Below are 23493 nucleotides of genomic sequence, written 5' to 3' on the forward strand. Positions count from 1 at the left end.
CTACAGACAGTAACGGTTTTACTTCTCCATTTCCAATTCTTTTCCTTTTATTTATGTTTCTTCTCTGGCTAGGAATTCCAAAACTATGGCTAGGAATTCCAAAACTATGTTGAATAAAAGTGGCAAGAGTGGACATCCTTGTCTTGTTCCTGATCCTAGGGGAAATGCTTTCAGCTTTCCACCATTGAGTATAATGTTAGCTGTGGGTTTGTCATATATGGCCTTTATTATGTTGAGGTAGGTTCCCTCTATGCCCACTTTCTGGAGAGTTTTTATCATGAATGGATGTTGAATTTTATCAAAAGATTTTTCTGCATCTATTGAGATGATTATATCGTTTTTATTCTTCAATTTGTTAATGTGGTGTATCACACTGATTGATTTGTGGATATCCAAAAATCCTTGCATCCCTGGGGTAAATCCCAGTTGTTCATGGTGTATGATCCTTTTAATGTATTCTTGGATTTGGTTTGCTAGTATTTTATTGAGGATTTCTACATCTATGTTCATAAGTGATATTGGCCTGTAGTTTTCTTTTCTTGTGGTATCTTTGTCTAGTTTTGGCATCAGGGTGATGGTGGTCTCATAGAATGAGTTTGGGAGTGTTCCTACCTCTGCAAACTTTTGGAATAGTTTCAAAAGGATAAGTGTTAACTTTTCTCTAAATGTTTGATAGAATTCTCCTGTTAAGCCATTTGGTCCTGGATTTTTGTTTGTTGGGACTTTTTAAATCACAGATTCAATTTCAGTACTTGTAATTGGTCTGTTCATTTTTTCTATTTCTCCCTGGTTCAGTCTTGGGAGATTGTACCTTTCTAAGAATTTGTCTATTTCTTCCAGGTTGTCCATTTTACTGGTGTATAGTTGCTTTTTGTACACTCTTATGATCCTTTGTATTTCTATGGTGTTGGTTGTAACTTCTTTTTCATTTTTAATGTTATTGATTTGGGCCCTCTCCCTTTTTTTCTTGATAAGCCTGACTAAAAGTTTATCAATTTTATTCACTTTCTTTATCTTTTTGAAGAAAGCTTTTAGTTTTGTTGTTTAATCTTTTCTATTGTTTTTTAGTCTCTATTTCATTTATTTCTGCTCTCGTCTTTATGATTTCTTTCCTTCTACTAATTTTTGGCTTTGTTTGTTCTTCTTTCTTTAGGTATAATGTTAGGTTGTTTTTTTTTGAGATTTTTCTGGTTTCCTGAGGTAAGCGTATATCACTATAAACTTCTCTCTTAGAGCTTCTTTTCTGCATCCCATAGGTTTTATATCATCATATTTTCATTTCCATTTGTCTCTAGGTATTTTTGATTTCCTCAGCGATCCATTGGTTGTTTAGTAGCATGTTGTTTAGCCTCCATGTGTTTGTGTTTTTTCCATTTGTTTCTTGTAGTTGATTTCTAATCTCATAACGTTGTGTGCAGAAAAGATGTTTTATATGATTTAATTTTCTTAAATTTACGGATGCTTGCTTTGTGGCCCAGCATGTGATCTATCCTGGAGAATGTTCCTTGTGCACTTGAAAAGAATGTGTATTCTGCTGCTTTCAGGTGGACTGCTCTATAAATATCAATTATATCCATCTGGTCTTATTGTCATTTAAGGCCTGTGTTTACTTATTGATTTTCTGTCTGAATGATCTGTCCATTGATGTAAGTGGGGTGCTAAAGTCTCCCACTATTATTATGTTACTGTCGATTTCTCTCTTTATGGCTGTTAGTATTTGCCTTATATATTGAGGTGCTCCTATGTTGGGTACATATATATTACAACTTTTATATCTTCTTCTTAGATTGATCCATTGATCATTATGCAATGTCTTTCTTTCTTTCTCTTAACAGTATTTATAGTCTATTTTGTCTGATATGAGTATTGCTACTCAAGCTTTCTTCTGATGTTCATTTGCATGGAATAACTTTTTTCCATCCCCTCACTTCAGTTTGTATGTGTCTCTAGATCTGTTGTGGATCTCTTGTAGACAGCATATATACAGCTCTTGTTTTTGTATCCATTCAGCCAGTCTATGTCTTTTGGTTGGAGCATTTAATCTGTTTACAAATAAGGTAATTATTGATATGTAATTTTTTACTGCCACTTTGTCAATTGTTTTGGATTTGTTTTTTTTAGGTCTTTTTTCTTCCTTTCATTGTTTCTCTTTTTTTTGTGATTTGTTGACTTTTATTACTGTTGTGTTTGGATCCCTTTTACTTTTTTGTGTGTATGTCTCTTACAGATTTTTGGTTTGCAGTTACCATGATGTTTTGATATAGCAGTCTATATATATACATGGTTATTTTAAGTTGCTGATCTCTTAGTTTCAAATGCATTTCAGTTATCCTGCATTTGTACCTTCCTCCTCTCATGATTACTGGTTTAGACACATTTGTGTGTGGCTGCCTTCCTTCCTTTACTATATGTTTACCTTTAACAGTGAGCTTTCCCATTTCATAATTTTCTTGTTTCATTTGTAGCTTTTCATTTTCCACCCAGAGAAATCCCTTTAGCATTTGTTGTAAAGCTGGTTTAGTGGTGCTAAATTCTTTTAGCTTTTGCTTGTCTGTAAAGCTTTTGATTTTTCCTTTGAATCTGAACAAGAACCTTGCTGGTTAGAGTATTCTTGGTTGTAGGTTTTTCCCCTTTCATCACTTTAAATATATCATGCCACTCCCTCTGGCTTGTAGAGTTTCTGCTGAAAAATCAGCTGATAACTTTACAGGGGTTGCCTTGTTGTTTATTTGTCGCTTTTCCCTCATTGTTTTTTAATATTTTCTTTTTATCTTTAATTTTTTTCAATTTGATTACTATGTGTCTTGGCATGTTTCTCCTCGGGTTAATCCTGTATGGGACTTTCTGCGCTTCCTGGACTTGGCTGTTTCCTTTCCCATGTTAAGGGAAGTTTTCAGCTATTATCTCTTCAAACATTTTCTCAGGCCCTTTCTCTCTCTCTTCTCCTTCTGGGACCCCTATAATGTGAATGTTGGTGTGTTTGACATTGTCCCAAAAGTCCCTTAATTTCATTTCAGTTAGTGTATTTTTCAACTCTGTTTGGTTGTTCTTTATATTTCCTAACACTTTATTAAAAACTTCTTTTAACTTTTTGTTCTGTCCATCCATTCTTTTCCCGAGTTCTTGGATAATCTTTCAATCATTACTCTAAACTCTTGGGTAGACTGCATATCTCCACGTCACTTAGTTGCTCTTCTGGTGTTTTACCTTATTCCTTCATCTGGAACATATTCCTCTGCTGTTTCATTTTGTCTAAATTTCTATTTATATTTTTATGTATGTGGAAGGTTAGTTATACTTCTCGACCTTGGAGAAATGGCCCTCTGTAGGGATATCCTATGTGTCCCAGCAGTATACTCTCCTCTCATCACCTAAGGGCCAGGGACCAGCTGGCCCTGGGGTAGGTTCTGACTCAGTTCCACAGGCTGTGGGATTTTAGTTTTCTTTGCTTCTGCTGTCTGCCCCCTGGTGGATGAGGCTGTTCTAGAGTCTTGTGCAGGCTTCCTAGTGGGAGGGGCTGTTGCCTGTCCACTGGTGGGTAGAGCTGGGTCTTGGCCCCTCTGGTGAGCCAGGGCCATGTCTAGGGGCATGTCTAGAGGTGACTGTGGGTTCAGGAAGTTTTTAGGTAGCATGTCTGATGATGGGTGGGGCTGTCTTCAGCTCATTTGTTGTTTGGCCTGAGGTATCCTAGCACTGGAGCCTACAGGCTATTGGGTGGGGCCAGGTCTTGGTGATAATGACCCAAGCAAGATGTCAGCCTTCAGATGAGTACTCCTGGATATGTTCACCACCAGCTTTTATGTACCCAGACAGCTACACAACCCCCTGCCTGCCCTGGAGACCCTCCAAGACAAGCAGGTAGGTCTGGCCGAGGATCCTTTGTTGTGACTGCTTTTGTCCTGAGTCCTGGTGCATAGGAGACCTTGTGTGTACTCTCCAAGAGTGGAGTCTCTGTTTCCCCCAGTCCTGTGGAGCTCCTGTGATCAAGTCTTGCTGGCCTTCAAAGCCAAATGCTCTGGGGGCTCCTCCTCTTGATGCCAGACCCCCAGGCTAGAGGCTCAGCACTCTCACTCCCAATGGAGGACTTCTGTGATATATAATTATTCTCCTGTTTGTGGGTTGCCCACCCAGGGGTATGGAGTCTGATAATTTCACAAGCGCAACCATCCTACTGTCTCATTGTGGTTTCTTCTTTGTCTTTGGATGTAGAATATCTTTTTTGGTAGATTTCAGTCTTTTTATTTTATCAATTGTTGTTCAGCAGTTAGTTAGTTGTGATTTTGGCGTTCTCATGGGAGGAGGTGAGTTCAAGGTCCTTCTACTCCACCATCTTGTCCCCCCAGAACATTGTTTGTTTCACATTACCCTATATTTTGAAAGAGAGGCATTTTGCTTTATCTATCTATCTTTACATAAAGTATACATTAAAAAAATTACATATATTTATACACATTATACATTTATAATATTAAAATAGAGAAAGATATATGCAAAACTGTAACAGTATGAATTACTGAGGAGAAAATAAATATGAAGTTCAGCATGGGATGGTGACTCTATTTGATATGTTACACTTCTACATTATTTAAACTGTTTGTTTATAGATGAAAATACTTATTAAAATTTTAATAGAATTTAAATACAGTCAATCAGTACAGAAATACAACTTTATAAAACTGAATTATAAATACATTGAAGACAAATGTGTGAATGCCCCCATTTAAAGACAGTATTTTAATTATGTTTCATAAAATAGTCATACTTGGAAAGGTATATAGAGATCATCAAATACAATATGTTCAAATCTGTGATTTACAGTCTCAGGAATTCTCCTGGAGATTAGATATTTGTCCCATTCCCTTTCAATTAGCACAGCCCCACTTAATCTCTCCCGCCCCCACCCAAGTCTTCTATTATATACTACTTGAAGAGCAAGATTATGGCTAAACTGGAGTTTGCAAATCATTGACTTAGGCCAATGTAAGACTATCTATCTTGTTTTCCTCTTTGGATTGATATTTCTACTTTTACAATGCAAGTTTTGTTTTACTGTGATGTATATTTCTTAAAGTCTGACTATGTCCTCTTATTTCTCTACAACAAAAACATGCAAATGCATTAACATCTTCTGTACTTATATTGTGCTCTTAAGTCTAATTTTTAAAAAATTTTTCTGACTTTAGTAATCTTTATAAATAGCAAGCAATTGATCAACACATTATAAATAGAACACATTTAGATAATTTGCAAATATATAAAGTTTATTGGAATGTCCAACTTAATGAAATGGATGTTTTGTATTATTTTCATCAGTTTATGTATTTGGATGATAATTTCTGAATGCTGCAATGAGTAATCACTGAAAAACTTTTTCATAAAAGTAATTACATGGAGGGACTTCCCTGGTGGTCCAGTGGTTAAGACTCTGTGCTTCCACTGCAGGGGGCACGGGTTCAATCCCTGTCAGGGAACTAAGATCTCACAAGCTGTGCAGCCAAAAAAATTACATGGAAATAATTTTTCTATAGCAAAGTCACTGAATAATCTTCTTCTGATTTATATGCCAAAAAACAAACAAAACAACTCACAAGGTAATTTATCATCAGAATTTGTTGTAACGTTATCTCCATGGATAACTAGATTAAGTCATCTTCAATTTTATTGAAAACAATGTACTGGTAACTACCTGACCTGTACACAAGTTTTCAAGTAAAATTAGACACCAATATTTTTATTTGCTTTTATTTTTTTCCTTTTTCATCCCAATGGTATTCATTTAAAGTGAGAGAAAAATGATAAAAGAGGTCTTGAATTCTGTATTAAGGGAATTCCTTCTTTTAATGACTCTAATTAAGTGATTCCTCTTACTACCAAGAAAGGCTTTTCTTTGTTTTCTAATAAATATATATTTTCTTCCATGTATCTAATTAATTTTGTTTTGGAGTTTTTGTGTATGAACTCCCCTTCCTGCATGTGCTTACACACACACACACACCTAATTCAGGACTATATAATTCATAAATCTTTTTGTTCTGTGATTTTTATAATCAGCCATTTCTGTTTGTGGGTAGTCACTTACAGTTTGTTCCTAGGTATTATTCTTCACATCTACTCTTAATTCTTGAAAATCTTTAGGAAATTTTTCAGTTCAAATTCCTAAGTAAGTGGGTACATTAAAGATAAAAGTATTTTTGTGATTAAGGATGATTGATTGATTATATTTTATTTTTAGTATCAAAGGTGCAGATAAAATAGGTTATTTTTTCTTTAAATGCATATGCCTTAAAGAGACACAAATTCAATTTCTTGGAATATGAATAAAATCTAAACCAATTTTACTGCTGCTAATCATCTTCCAAACACCTAGTAGAGAGGAAGGGGGAGTGCGGCCCAGTGTAGTGGGGAGAGGTGAGGGAACAAGGGTAGCCAAAGTAATTAATTGTTGGATAATATGGTTTCTTGATGTCCCAGAAAGGATTTAATAATGCAGAGGTAGGAACAGTTATTTCTACTATCTATGCGTAATCAAAAAATGGTTTGTGATGGTTAATTTTATGTGTCAACTTGACTGTGCCACAGGGTATCCAGATATTTGGTTAAAAATTATTCTGGATGTATCTGTGAAGGTATTTCTGGATAAATTAACATTGGAGTCAGTAGACAGAGCACAACAGAGTGCCCTCCCCAACGTGGACAGGCCTCATCTAATCATTGGAGACCTGAGTAGAATAAAAAGCTGAGTAAAGGAAAGTTTACTTTCTCTTCCTAATTGTCTTTGAGGTGGGACATTGGTCTTCTCCTGCCTTTGGACTCAGACTCATATTGGAATTTCCGCCATTGACACGTACTTTGGACTTTGACTGGAAATTACGCCATCATTTCTTCTGGGTCTTCACCTTGCCAGCTGCATATCTTGGGACATCTCAGCTTCTCAGCCTCCATAACCACTTGAGCCAATTCCTTACAATAGAAAAAAGGTATGTATATTTTACATATATATATATGTTCTGTTTCTCTTAAGACTTCTAATACATGGTTGCTATCCAGTTGCTTAGAAAAGAAAAAGTGCTCCTACATTATATGGAACAACCAAACGTGAATTCTATTGGCCTCCTTTTGGGGACCAGCTGGGTACAGTCTTACATATACCAGGAGGGAGGCAAGGTATTTAGTTGCCACACAATTAATCCAAGTAAAGTGACATAGGCATTCAGGTGTTGAACTGCCCAAGAACTAGTAATGTATTAATGAGTTTCAAACATGGCAAAACACACACCAACATTTACATATCAAACAAGTAGTAGTGTTTAAATGGAAACCTGCCAAATTATTATCAATTTCATCTAATTATTTGGTAATTAAACTCTATGTGATTCAAATACTTTAGGTTATATATGAGGAAATAAGAAAAACAAAAAACCTCATTGCAAAAAGAGATTTACCATGACTCCTCAAGAGTGAGTGAGAGTGTAATAGATAATTTGTAAAAAATAAATAATCTTTGTATCCATGTACTTTCATGTGTAGTTCCTCCCATGAAAAGGTGTCTATTATTTCCCAGCCCCTTGAAACAGAGCTTCAGCCTTCTCTCTTAGAACATTGTGACTACCATCTGAATAAGTTCAGCCTAGCTTACTGGATCAAGAGAAAAATCTTGGTTATGCAGTACTATTAATGGCAATAGATGATATAGAGGGAATTGTTCTACTCACCTGGTACCAATACATAGGCCTTATTAAACAGAGGTCAGAGGGAAGAATATGGCACACACACTATTACTATGCATTTAGAAGGACTAGGTACACCTTTTTTTCAAAGACTACTTCAATACAATAAATAATTTGATTTGAATCAATAATTCAAAGAATGAATTTAATTACAAATTAAATAAGGAATTAATTTGATGTAATGAACAAATTGTTTAAAGGTATGAAAATTATGCAAAAACATTACCACAAAATCATGAGAGAGATAGAAAATAGATACAGATGCAAAGGTGGATAAAAATATCATAGTTAGGAAATAGCAATTTTATATTTCAAATAGAAAGCCTTCTAATATAATCATTATAATAAATATTGTTCTGGAAATTCTAATTAACTCCATTAGATAACAAAGATAATAGTATAAATATCAGAAAGGAATATAAAACATCATTTTCAGATAATATGATTAAATATCTACAGATATTACAGTTAAACTGTTGTAAGCAGTACAAAATTTTAAGACAATGATATGCAAATGAATATGCCAAAATTTGTAACATTTATACATATAAACTAATTATAAAATAAATTGAAAATCTTATAATATTTGGTGACGTTAGACAGTATCTGTTCTAGGTGCTTAGTATAACTCATAAGTCTTACAATAGGTATTCTTATTATCCTCAAGTTACAGGTGAAACTGAGACTCAGGGAAGTTAAATGGGCCATCATCACATAGCTATAGAGGTGACAACAAGATTCCTATCCCAAGCATACTGATTCTAGAATCTATTCTCTAAACTTCTTATATTGTCCCTTGCTCTAAACCATAGAACAAACACAAAATATAAAACAATAAAGAACTTTGCAGGATTAATGAAGGAAACAAATAAAATTGACATAAAAACATAACTCAACACTTGGAAGGCAGAAGCCCTATTATTTTCCTGTTTTTACAATTAGTACAGTGCTGGGCACATTTATTAAGCACTTAATAAATGTTAGTGAATACATAAACTAGTAACACCTAATATCATAGAGATGTAGGATAACAGGCATTCTTATCTGCTGTTTGTGGAGTGTAAATTTGAATAATTTTTAAAGGAAAATTTGATATTGTTTATAATTGAAATTCTGTATACCATTTCTTCTACATAAATATTCTATACTGTGTACAGGTGCTTCTGACACAAAGAACTGAAAACTTGATAAATCATGCCTTTAAAAATAGAGTCTTTTGTTTTCCACATATAATTGGACATAGACAGTGTTTGATGTTGGCAAAGAAGTTCAACAATCTAACCCGTTTGGGGACTCTCTTATTCTTCCCTGACAGACATCCTTAAAGCATCTTGTGTTTTTCTCCCTGTACTTGTTTCATCATAGTTTCTGATGATGAGTTTGACATTGAAACCAAGTCTGTATTCCAGGAAGAAAGAAGGAGAAAGGGACAGCAGCAATGCACACTCTCTTCACACCTGTCACTTATCAGAAAATAAGGTATCCTTGAGAAGCCGCCCACAGATTTTATATTGTCTATTTATTTACAAACGAGTTACTCTAAATATAAGTGACTAGAGGAAAGAACCTGGCTTTCAGTACTCAATCGACACTTTCACAATCATTGCTGAAATACATATGTAAAATAGGTAGGCATGTACCACCTATATGATAAGCAAAAAAAGGCTAGAAAAACACTAAGTAACTATCAGTAGGAGATTAATTATCACAGCCATGTAAGGAAAAAAGGAGGAAAATGAAGAAGTAGGAAATGCCCCTCATCATACACCTTAGCTTTGGGTGAAGTGCTGAAATAGCTAATCATTCCTCTAATTGTTACGGTGTTAGGAAAAGTCTAAACTTACTTAGGAGAATACTGAAATGCATAAACGATGTTCTCATCTTAGTTAAATTTTAAAATGTACTCTTCTGCTAAACTGAAGACATTCACATTTTAGATCTCAAGACTGCCAGCATCAAAATGACCTCCTAACAAACAATCTGGGAACCACTTGGTCTAGCCTTCAGTATACGACCCAATGACCCAGTGTCACAAGCTACTGCAAATAGGGGACTGATACTATTAATAAAACATTAATTCACATACTTCTTTTTCTCTCCTCGTCTTCCTTGTCCCCAAAATTGTTTTTTTTGTTGTTGTTGCTGTTGTTTAGACAGGTTTTCTAGGTTGACATGCTTGCCTGTCTTTATAGTTTCATTTCCTAGTTTTAATCAACAATATTTATGACTTCAATATTTATAAACCAAATAAAACAAAGACATGCAACGTTCCATTGTTGCAGTTTTTTTAAAAAAATTAAAGCTATTCTCCCCATCCATAAATATTTCAACACAAAGCGAACTAGTCATAGAGGGATATATTCCTAAATCCATATTTTAGCATCATAAATTGGTGGTAATCTGAATCATGGTCCATTAGGTGTGATTTATGTTTCTCATTAAATATAGCTATAGCAATTTTTTTTTTCTGCAAAGAACAGTTAATAGTAAACAAGTTCACTTGGAAGAAATTTAGATTCTCCATAACACTTCTATGGGACTTCATCACTTCTGTTTCTATAAAGCTAATTAGTAGACCAAATCATGATATATGTTGAAATCTCTAACAAACTTGTTTAATATTCTTTGTCACAAACTAAAGCAATGCAAAGAAATTATAAAAAGCTGTTCAAAATCTTGTTAAAATACTGAAATCAAAAGAGCCTAAGTTTGGGGAAAACAGACACAAATGTTTCTGAAATATAATATTTCCTAATTCTTTTTTATGTATAACACGAACTGAACATTGTAGGTATTTTTCATAAGGAAAATTTAGCCAACTTTGGAGTTGTACTTACATAATATGGTATATTTTGTTATTATTCAGAAAATATTAATCTTTCTTACCCACTTCTAGGGGAGTATTTTATTTTCCCACCCTGTGAGTGTTGCATTTGACTATGTGATTCCCTTTGGCCAAAACAAGTTAGAGGGTATGACACATGAGCATATCCAAAGAGAGGCTATATCTGTGCTTGCATGGTTTGGTTAGTTCTCTCTTGTGCCCCTGTCCACAGGAGTGAGAATTTCATATCCCAGATAGTGTATGCTCTTTCAACTTGGATCTAAACACATTTAGAGCCAACCTGCATTTTGGAGGTGAATCTTACTGAACCTGGTACAGCCTAGCAGAGTCAAGCAGAGATGCAGCTGATTCATATACCCATGGACACAAAGTAAGTGGTTTTGCCTTTAAGCCACTTATTTCCCATGCTGTTTGCTATGAAACATTGCTACAGCAAAAAGGTAAGTTATACAAGTGGTTAACATTCCAGGTTGGTGAATAACAGATAGTCAAAATCACTCTTGAAAATTCTTTGGTCACTAATAAAACAAACACACTGTAGTTAGTTACTTTTGTGTAAACGTCTCTGTGATATGTCCAAATAAATGTATATTCCAAATATATAAAATGATGTATATGTAAACAATAATTTTATAGTACATTTTAAATATTAAAGATGTTCAACCTATGGAAGAAGCTTAAAATAATAACCATTGAGGAATAACATGACTTCTGTCACATGAACACTCCTGGGCATGTATTCATTTAATAGGATTGCCTCCCTAATAAAATGGCTATTTTCCTTTTTTCCTTTCTCCTATTTCTTTTTCCTGAGTAGGCATTATATTAGAACTCCTCTATATAATTCTGCAACCAACATGAGATCAGTATATATACTTATATTTTCATCATGTTTTACAATTTTTAATTAAATAAAAACTGAATTATGGAGGAGAACCAAGATGGCGGAGTAGAAGGACGTGCTCTCACTCCCTCTTGCGAGAGCACCAGAATCACAACTGGCTGCTGGACAATCATTGACAGGAAGACCCTGGACTTCACCAAGGAGGACACCCCACGTTCAAGGACAGAGGAGAAGCCACAGTGAGATGGTAGGAGGGGCGCAATCAGAGTAAAATCAAATCCCATAACTGCTGGGTGGGTGGCTCACAGACTGGCGAACACTTATACCACAGAAGTCCACCCACTGGAGTGAAGGTTCTGAGCCCCACGTCAGGCTTCCCAACCTGGGGGTCTGGCTACGGGAGGAGGAATTCCTAGAGAATCAGACTTTGAAGCCTAGTGGGAATTGATTGCAGGACTTTGACAGGACTGGGGGAAACAGAGACCCCACTCTTGGAGGGCACACACAAAGTAATATGTGCATCGGGACCCAGGGGAAGGAGCAGTGACCCTGGGGGAGACTGAACCAGACCTACCTGCTGGTGTTGGGGGGTCCCCTGCAGAGGCGAGTGGTGGCTCTGTTTCACCGTGGGGATAAGGACACTGGCAGCAGAGGTTCTGGGAAGTTCTCCTTGGCGTGAGCCCTCCCAGAGTCTGCCATTAACCCCACCAAAGAGCACGGGTAGGCTCCAGTGTTGGGTTGCCTCAGGCAAAACAACCAACAGGGAGGGAACCCAGCCCCACCCATCAACAGTCAAGTGGATTAAGGTTTTACTGAGCTCTGACCGCCACAGCAACAGTCAGCTCTACCCACCACCAGAGCCTCCCATCAAGCCTCTTAGATAGCCTCAACCACCAGAGGGCAGACAACAGAAGCAAGAAAAACTACAATCCTGCAGCCTGTGGACCAAAAACCACAGTTACAGAAAGATAGAGAAGATGAAAAGGCAGAGGGCTATGTACCAGATGAAGGAACAAGAAAAAACCCCAGAAAAACAACTAAATGAAGTGGAGATAGGCAACCTTCCAGAAAAAGAATTCAGAATAATGATAGTGAAGATGATCCAGGACCTCGGAATAAGAATGGAGGCAAAGATTGAGAAGATGCAAGAAATGATTAACAAAGACCTAGAAGAATTAAAGAACAAACAAACAGAGATGACCAATACAATAACTGAAATGAAAACTACACTAGAAGGAATCAATAGCAGAATAACTGAGGCAGAAGAACGGATAAGTGACCTGGAAGACAGAATGGTGGAATTCACTGCTGCGGAACAGACTAAAGAAAAAAGAATGAAAAGAAATGAAGACAGCCTAAGAGACCTCTGGGACAACATTAAACGCAACAACATTCGCATTATAGGGGTCCCAGAAGGAGAAGAGAGAGAGAAAGGACCAGAGAAAATATTTGAAGAGATTATAGTCGAAAACTTCCCTAACATGGGAAAGGAAATAGCCACCCAAGTCCAGGAAGCGCAGAGAGTCCCATACAGAATAAACCCAAGGAGAAACACACCGAGACACATAGTAATCAAAGTGGCAAAAATTAAAGATAAAGAAAAATTATTGAAAGCACCAAGGGAAAAACGACAAATAACATACAAGGGAACTCCCATAAGGTTAACAGTTGATTTCTCAGCAGAAACTCTACAAGCCAGAAGGGAGTGGCATGATATACTTAAAGTGATGAAAGGGAAGAACCTACAACCAAGATTACTCTACCCGGCAAGGATCTCATTTAGATTTGATGGAGAAATCAAAAGCTTTACAGACAAGCAAAAGCTAAGAGAATTCAGCACCACCAAACCAGCTCTACAACAAATGCTAAAGGAACTTCTCTAAGTGGGAAACACAAGAGAAGAAAAGGACCTACAAAAACAAACCCAAAACAATTAAGAAAATCGTCATAGGAACATACATATCGATAATTACCTTAAACGTGAATGGATTAAATGCCCCAACCAAAAGACATAGACTGGCTGAATGGATACAAAAACAAGACCCATATATATGCTGTCTACAAGAGACCCACTTTAGACCTAGGGACACATACAGACTGAAAGTGAGGGGATGGAAAAAGATATTCCATGCAAATGGAAATCAAAAGAAAGCTGGAGTAGCTATACTCATATCAGATAAAATAGACCTTAAAATAAAGAATGTTACAAGAGACAAGGAAGGACACTACATAATGATCCAGGGATCAATCCAAGAAGAAGATATAACAATTATAAATATATATGCACCCAACATAGGAGCACCTCAATACATAAGGCAACTGATAACAGCTATAAAAGAGGAAATCGTCAGTAACACAATAATAGTGGGGGACTTTTTAACACTTCACTTACACCAATGGACAGATCATCCAAAATGAAAATAAATAAGGAAACAGAAGCTTTAAATGACACAATAGACCAGATAGATTTAATTGATATATATAGGACATTCCATCCAAAAACAGCAGATTACACGTTCTTCTCAAGTGCGCACAGAACATTCTCCAGGATAGATCACATCTTGGGTCACAAATCAAGCCTCAGTAAATTTAAAAAAATTGAAATCATATCAAGCATCTTTTCTGACCACAATGCTATGAGATTAGAAATGAATTACAGGGAAAAAAACGTAAAAAAGACAAACACATGGAGGCTAAACAATACGTTACTAAATAACCAAGAGATCACTGAAGAAATCAAAGAGGAAATAAAAAAATACCTAGAGACAAATGACAATGAAAACACGACGGCCCAAAACCTATGGGATGCAGCAAAAGCGGTTCTAAGAGGGAAGTTTATAGCTATACAGGCCTACCTAAAGAAACAAGAAAAATCTCAAGTAAACAATCTAACCTTACACCTAAAGAAACTAGAGAAAGAAGAACAAACAAAACCCAAAGATAGCAGAAGGAAAGAAATCGTAAAGATCAGAGCAGAAATAAATGAAATAGAAACAAAGAAAACAATAGCAAAGATCAATAAAACTAAAAGTTGGTTCTTTGAGAAGATAAACAAAATTGATAAGCCATTAGCCAGACTCATCAAGAAAAAGAGGGAGAGGACTCAAATCAATAAAATCAGAAATGAAAAAGGAGAAGTTACAACAGACACCGCAGAAATACAAAGCATCCTAAGAGACTACTACAAGCAACTTTATGCCAATAAAATGGACAACCTGGAAGAAATGGACAAATTTTTAGAAAGGTATAACCTTCCAAGACTGAACCAGGAAGAAACAGAAAATATGAACAGACCAATCACAAGTAATGAAATTGAAACTGTGATTAAAAATCTTCCAACAAACAAAAGTCCAGGACCAGATGGCTTCACAGGTGAATTCTATCAAACATTTAGAGAAGAGCTAACACCCATCCTTCTCAAACTCTTCCAAAAAATTGCAGAGGAAGGAACACTCCCAAACTCATTCTATGAGGCCACCATCACCCTGATACCAAAACCAGACAAAGACACTACAAAAAAAGAAAATTACAGACCAATATCACTGATGAATGTAGATGCAAAAATCCTCAACAAAATACTAGCAAACAGAATCCAACAGTACATTAAAAGGATCATACACCACGATCAAGTGGGATTTATCCCAGGGATGCAAGGATTCTTCAATATACGCAAATCAATCAATGTGATACACCATATTAACAAATTGAAGAATAAAAACCATATGATCATCTCAATAGATGCAGAAAAAGCTTTTGACAAAATTCAACACCCATTTATGATAAAAACTCTCCAGAAAGTGGGCATAGAGGGAACCTACCTCAACATAATAAAGGCCATATATGACAAACCCACAGCAAACATCATTCTCAATGGTGGAAAACTGAAAGCATTTCCTCTAAGATCAGGAACGAGACAAGGATGTCCACTCTCACCACTGTTATTCAACATAGTTCTGGAAGTCCTAGCCACGGCAATCAGAGAAGAAAAAGAAATAAAAGGAATACAAATTGGAAAAGAAGAAGTAAAACTGTCACTGTTTGCGGATGACATGATACTATACATAGAGAATCCTAAAACTGCCACCAGAAAACTGCTAGAGCTAATTAATGAATATGGTAAAGTTGCAGGATACAAAATTAATGCACAGAAATCTCTTGCATTCCTATACACTAATGATGAAAAATCTGAAAGAGAAATTAAGGAAATACTCCCATTTACCATTGCAACAAAAAGAATAAAATACCTAGGAATAAACCTACCTAGGTAGACAAAAGACCTGTATGCAGAAAACTATAAGACACGGATGAAAGAAATTAAAGATGATACCAACAGATGGAGAGATATACCATGTTCTTGGATTGGAAGAATCAACATTGTGAAAATGAGTATACTACCCAAAGCAATCTACAGATTCAATGCAATCCCTATCAAATTACCAATGGCATTTTTTACGGAGCTAGAACAAATCATCTTAAAATTTGTATGGAGACACAAAAGACCCCGAATAGCCAAAGCAGTCTTGAGGCAAAAAAATGGAGCTGGAGGAATCAGACTCCCTGACTTCAGACTATACTACAAAGCTACAGTAATCAAGACAATATGGTACTGGCACAAAAACAGAAACATAGATCAATGGAACAAGATAGAAAGCCCAGAGATTAACCCACAAACCTATGGTCAACTAATCTATGACAAAGGAGGCAAAGATATACAATGGAGAAAAGACAGTCTCTTCAATAAGTGGTGCTGGGAAAACTGGACAGCTACATGTAAAAGAATGAAATTAGAATACTCCCTAACACCATACACAAAAATAAACTCAAAATGGATTAGAGACCTAAATATAAGACTGGACACTATAAAACTCTTAGAGGAAAACATAGGAAGAACACTCTTTGACATAAATCACAGCAAGATCTTTTTTGATCCACCTCCTAGAGTAATGGAAATAAAAACAAAAATAAACAAGTGGGACCTAATGAAACTTCAAAGCTTTTGCACAGCAAAGGAAACCATAAACAAGACGAAAAGACAACCCTCAGAATGGGAGAAAATATTTGCAAATGAATCAACAGACAAAGGATTAATCTCCAAAATATATAAACAGCTCATTCAGCTCAAAATCAAAGAAACAAACACCCCAATCCAAAAATGGGCAGAAGACCTAAATAGACATTTCTCCAAAGAAGACATACAGACGGCCACGAAGCACATGAAAGGATGCTCAACATCACTAATTATTAGAGAAATGCAAATCAAAACTACAATGAGGTATCACCTCACTCCTGTTAGAATGGGCATCATCAGAAAATCTACAAACAACAAATGTTGGAGAGGGTGTGGAGAAAAGGGAACCCTCTTGCACTGTTGGTGGGAATGTAAATTGATACAGCCACTATGGAGAACAATATGGAGGTTCCTTAAAAAACTAAAAATAGAATTACCATATGACCCAGCAATCCCACTACTGGGCATATACCCAGAGAAAACCGTAATTCAAAAAGACACATGCACCCGAATGTTCATTGCAGCACTATTTACAATAGCCAGGTCATGGAAGCAACCTAAATGCCCATCAACAGACGAATGGATAAAGAAGTGGTGGTACATATATACAATGGAATATTACTCAGCCATAAAAAGGAACGAAATTGAGTCATTTGTTGAGACGTGGATGGATCTAGAGAGTGTCATACAGAGTGAAGTAAGTCAGAAAGAGAAAAACAAATATCGTATATTAATGCATGTATGTGGAACCTAGAAAAATGGTACAGATGAGCCAGTTTGCAGGGCAGAAGTTGAGACACAGATGTAGAGAATGGACATATGGACACCAAGGGGGGAAAACTGCGGTGAGGTTGGAATGGGGGTGTGCTGAATTGGGCGATTGCGATTGACATGTATACACTGATGTGTATAAAATAGATGCCTAATAAGAACCTGCAGTATAAAAAAACAAACAAAACAACTAATACTAAACTTTCATTGGGTTATTTGTATGGAAATATGTTAATATAAATGTTTCAGACATTACATGAAATTTCTAAAAATCTTATATGTTCTGGTATAATGTTATAAGTAATAATCCTAGTTATTACTTTAAAATGTATATCTCAGAAATAACTAATATTCTTGTCAACTGCATCATTATGAACTTTCATCAAATCTTTAACCGTGGTCATTTTTAAGTCTTTTGTCATTTACAGACAGTTCTGGGTGTACTCTGATGATTTTGCAAATATGTTCCTATAAAAGGGTTTCATCTTCAAGAAATTCATGGAAAAGACTCTGACAAGTACAGGTTTCTGGTAACTGACTGTACTGCTGAACTGAATGAATAAGCATTTTCAGAACTCTAATGAAAAACTGATGAACTCATAAAAGTGCTAACAAAATATCAAGATAAAAAAAAAATGAATTACATGGGAGTGAGTGAACTGATGAGGATGAGTATAATTTTTGTGACTTTCTGTCTGAATTTAAAAAAAATAAAAAATCCCACAAGGACTCAGGCAAAGAATATACAAATCAATTTTCACTGCAAAGTAAAGGAGCTGTTACAGTGGAGGATTACTGGACTGAATGTCAATATTATGACATAGTATGAGTGTGTTTCATGTTTGGTAATTGCAATCATTGTTGCTTTTGTTGTGGTCATCCATGTACAATGCTTGGTGTCAGTCTATTTATCTCTTGTAAAAATAAAATACAGTGTGTGTGTGTGAAAAAAAAAAAAACTGAATTATGTAAATTTTTATTAATTGATATAACTGCCAACATTATAACCCAATCACAATACTATTTTAGTTTTTATTCCCCAAAACATTGGTATTTGGATATTTTTCCAATCAACATGGCCTATTCTCTGGTAATTGCCCCTCCCTCATCATAGAATTCAAATGGCTGGTTCCATTCATGTATTCATTCACTTACTCATTTGACTACAAAATGGAGCATTTGTATGATCTAGGGATAGAACCTCTATAGTTAAGCACCATCAGGATATCTGATATTTGTAAATTTTATACATAATTTTATTGAGAAAAATCCAATAGCCTATTGGGTTATATCAGTTAATAAACTATATTTAGTTGAGTATACATATATTGTTTAATGAAAAACAAAATATGAAAAGAGAAGTGCATATATATTAAGTCATCAAGAAGTACTTATTGAGTGGTGATATGTACTGCAGAACTTACAGCAAAGAAAATAATATCTTCATGTAACTTTGATCCAAATGTTAGAGACAGAACATGTTATATATATTTTATATATATATACACATATATACACATACATACATGCATATAAGCATACAATACATATACATGTATATGTATGCATCTATGTTCATGAATACATATATATACAAACACATTGATGTATACTATTAAAATAGATAATAAGTACTATAACAAAGCAAAACCTGGCAAAGACTATATAGCTGAAGAAAGATTAGTGACCTGGAAAATATATGTGAAACACAGATAGAAAACATGAAATAGTGATTGAGATGGAGGATTAATTATATGTTATAACAACTATCGATTAAAGTTTAGATGTAGAGAAGACCAAAAATGAAGAAAACATAATATTTAAAGAAATAATGATTAGAACTTATGAAAGATATAAATCCAAATAAATTATTTGTAAAAAATTCTAGCAGGATAAATGAATATAAATTCATATGCATTTTATCAAATGTCAAAGAAAGAAAAAGGTCTTAAAAACAGGCAGAACAACAACAATAACAAAAGCAGGTTACCTAATAACAATGGACAAATAAAAATAACAGAATTTTCAACAACAAAAATATAATTTAAGTGAAGTGAAGTAATATCTAGCTGTCAACCTAGAATGCTGAACTCAGAAAATAAAATAAATATTACAAATGAGAGTAAAATAAAAATATTCTTAGTTAACTAAAATGGGAAAGCTGCTTATCTGGATCTCAAATGTATCTACATATAGAGAACACACTGAAAGAAGAAAGGAAAAAGATAAATGTAAGCTGACACAATGAAATAAGAAATACATTTTATAAAACAGTTTTGGTAAAAAGGAGCAGAAAGCATATTTTGTTATCAAACAATAGGTGAGAAAGATTTTTAGGAAAGAAAAATTAAAAGTCTAAATACATTAAAAAGAATTAAATGCATTGAGTGATATTCCCTATTTATTATAAATACGTGCAGTCTCCCCAAACTAATCCACAGACACAATATAATATGAATCAAAATCACATTGTGATATTTCATGGAACTAACAAGTTGACTCATATGTATATAAGGATCAAGAGTAGGAAGAAAACAAAACAGAATTATATAATCATTCAAAATGAGCAAGTTTCTGGTAGAGGAACTCTTTATAGGATATAATGACATTATAAAGTTCTGGTAATTAAGGAAAGGTGGTATTGGCACAAAGCATTAAACATTAAGCAGTCTAAACCAGACCTTTTCATATATGTACATTTGATGTGACAGAGAATCCATTGTAGATTGGGAGGAAGGGATGTACTATTCAATAAATTTGCAGGGTAAATTTGTTATCCATAAGGAAAAAAAATGAATTTTAATCTCTATATATTTTATCATACAGCTTAAGATGGGTATAAGAAGTGAATATGGAAGGCATAATTTTTTAATATTTAGAAGAAAATATAATAATGACACAAAATCGTTAACCAAAAATATCAATGTGGGAGATGTAAGCTAAAAAATTTCCAGAGCTCAAACAGGGCATGGAGATATTATAAGCTCTAGACAGCCAAAGTTAGGAGTGGAAATTCTTACTGATCACCTGAGGCATTCAATAGGGAGAGCACACACACAGATCACACCCTAGTAGCAGAGCTAAACTATCCCTAGATTAAAGCTAGGGCAGGCATAGAACTCAAGTAGCTTTATTAAAGAGTTAATTTTTTGCCATGTATCATGGAGCTATGCATCCATTGTTTATTATTCTGCAAATACTAAAAGGAATTGCTATGCAGATTTCTGGTGCTCTTTCCTGTATAGCTTCCTGTTTGGGGGAACATTGTTTGACAACATCCAGCCCCCTCAGCCAACTTCAGCTCTGATCTGTTTCCTCATCTCAACAGCACCACCATACTGGAATTCTCCTCCTTGCATTGTAGTCCAGAATGTGTTTATAAAAGAAAAATGCAGGGCAGTCACTAACCTCATCTCAATTGTCATCTTTCTCCCAGAGTTCACAGTTCTGCACGGACTGCTATCCAGTGTTCAAAAACCATTGTTCCATATATTTCATCCAGTTTTCTAATTGTTTTTGGTGGGAGAGTGAACAAAGTTTCTACAATAATGATCACCTCTGAAGGAAAAGTAAGGTGAGTTTTACACAATAGGTATAATAGTAATTTGATGATGGGTTTATTAATGTATTTTTATTTTCAAAACTCCTATATCATACACATAAACACACAAACACTATCTTTTATCAAATATTCCAAAAACTGAAAGAACAGAAACAGGATAACAAGTTAGATGATTACTGCAATATTAATTTGGACAGCCTAAAGAAGGTGGAGATGGTACATGGTCATTAGTTTCACTGCCTACTTTGAAAGCAGAGTTTCAGGATTGGCTAATGGGTTAGTCCTAGGATGTGGAGAAAGAATTTAGAGAAGGATAAATGCAAGTCTTCTACCCCCAAGAAACTGGGTTAATGTTTGTGCTCTGGCAAAGATGTGAAAAAACTGAGCCATGAGCAGATTTGAAAAGGGAATTAAGAAATACTTAAGTTTGACATTGTGAGTTTGAGATGCCCATGAGACTTCAAAGTAGAGATATAATAGGTATTTCATGAGAGAGTTCAGGGTAAAACATTAATTTGGACATATCTGTGCATATATGAGATTTAAATCTATACACTTAGATAAGATCATCTAAGGAATAAGAATAATTAGAGTGGAAAATGTCTGTAGCCAGAGCTCTTGTGCACTAAACCATACAGGGAGAGTTTCTGTAGGGTAAGGAGTTAGGAAAGGAGTCTGAGGAAGAACAGAGGGTCATATAAAAGAAAAACTAGGAGAAGGCAGTATATTGGATGTTTGAAGAGAAAAGAAGTTGTTAGTCATTTCAGAAAATGGATAGTAAGGAGAGATTGGGAAACTAAATAAACTAGTCCTCACTCTATGTCAGTCAATTTGGCCTATCCGGAAAAAAAGAGAAAAAAAAAGAGAGAGAGAGAGAGAGAAAGAAAAAGAAAAGGAGGAAGAAGAAAGAGGAAAAAAGCCTGAATAAGACATTTGACTAAAGTGTCAAACCTGTTTATATGAGGTGATAAGACAGGACAAAAATTGAGTGTTTTGGAAACCATGTAATTTATTATGTATATTAGAGTTTAATTTTGTAAACATAATAATTTATTGCTGATGGTGCTTAAATGTATTTATTTATCATTTGGAACTTTGTAAAAGAAGCCAATTATTCACAGAGACATGCTCAGTGTTTTATTATATAACTTGTCCCTTGTAATGTAACTTTGTAAAATGGAGCTGATGATTCAGGGTGCCAACTTATGCACCAGCATAAAATTTGTTTCCCTTGGTAGTGCTAATAATAACACAACAACTCTCCTAGGGACACAAACAGATTGTGCAAAGTTGTTTACTTCTGCTGTTAAAGGACGCTACAAAAACGATTATCCCCTACCTGAAATATCCTAAAGGAAAAATTACCTTGTGATAAATATTTTAATTTTTGAGTCTAAAGCAACATTCCATTCTCTTTTATCTACATTAATATATGGTTCCCTCTCCCAAGAGCCTCTTTATTTTGGGGGGAACAATGACTAAAATTTATTAATCTACAGATAAATTTCAATCCTTTTAATGGTCACCTTCATGCCTACTTGCAATGTTCATCACAAAGAACAATAAAAGGGCTTTGACCTGAGCAAGTAGAAAGTTACTTTCATTCATAATAGCATTCACTCATTGTGACTAAAGGTCAGCTTTACAGCATTTGTAATTAGATTTTTTCTGTTTTAAAAGATGCTTAAAGGTATTACCTTACAAAGAGTTAAAAATCAAAAGGGAAGCATAATATATATCAATAAATTTGTTAAATAAAATGGACAATTTTTGAAAGACAAAAAACGAAAGAAGAAATAAAAAATTCAAATAGTGCCTTATCCATGAAAGAAACTGAAATCATAATCAAAACATTTTCATAATGAAAATTCCTTCCTAGAGTGCTTTGTAAAACATTTAAGGAAGAAACTATACAGATCCCACACAAAAACCTTTCTAAAAAAGAGGAGGGTACAGTTTGTTGTATGATAGCATAACCCTGACTCCCAAACCTGACAAATAAAATAAGAAAAATACAAATCAATTTCCTCATAACTGTAGACACAAACATCCTTAATATAATATTAGCAAGTTGAATCCACTCATATATAAAATAATAATATATTGTGTAAAAGAATAGTTTTGCCATGATTGTAGTATTATTAACATTCAAAATTTCTTCAGTTAAATAATACACCGCATTATTACAGAATAAAGAAGGAAAAATAAGTGATTATATCAAGACGTAGAATAAGAATTTAATAAAATTTAACATCTACTTATAATCAAACTGATAATAAGTTTCTTAAAAATTAAATAGTGTCATACATATTGGTGAAATATGAGGACATCTCTGGTGAATTTCATAAAGCACTTAATGAAAAATTAATACTAACTTTTCACTACCTCTTCCAGAAAATAAGGGAGGCAAGAACACTTCCAGACTCATTCTATAAAGTCAGTATTACCCTTATACTAAACCCAGACAAAGATATCACAGGAAAAGTAAACTATATAATAACATCTGCTATGAATATAGACATAAAATTTCTCAACAAAATACTAGCAACCCCAAACCAGCAATGTTAAAAAGGATTATACATCAGGACTAAGTAGGTATTATCTCAAGATGGCAAGGTTTTTTTAACATTCTAAAATCAGTTAATGTAATTCATCATATCAATAGAATAAAGGGGGGAAAGCACCCGCTGCTAATAGAAAGAGCATCATACAAATTACAATACCAATTCATGATAA

This window comes from Balaenoptera musculus, chromosome 2 (assembly GCF_009873245.2).
Source record: "Balaenoptera musculus isolate JJ_BM4_2016_0621 chromosome 2, mBalMus1.pri.v3, whole genome shotgun sequence".
NCBI lineage: Eukaryota > Metazoa > Chordata > Mammalia > Artiodactyla > Balaenopteridae > Balaenoptera > Balaenoptera musculus.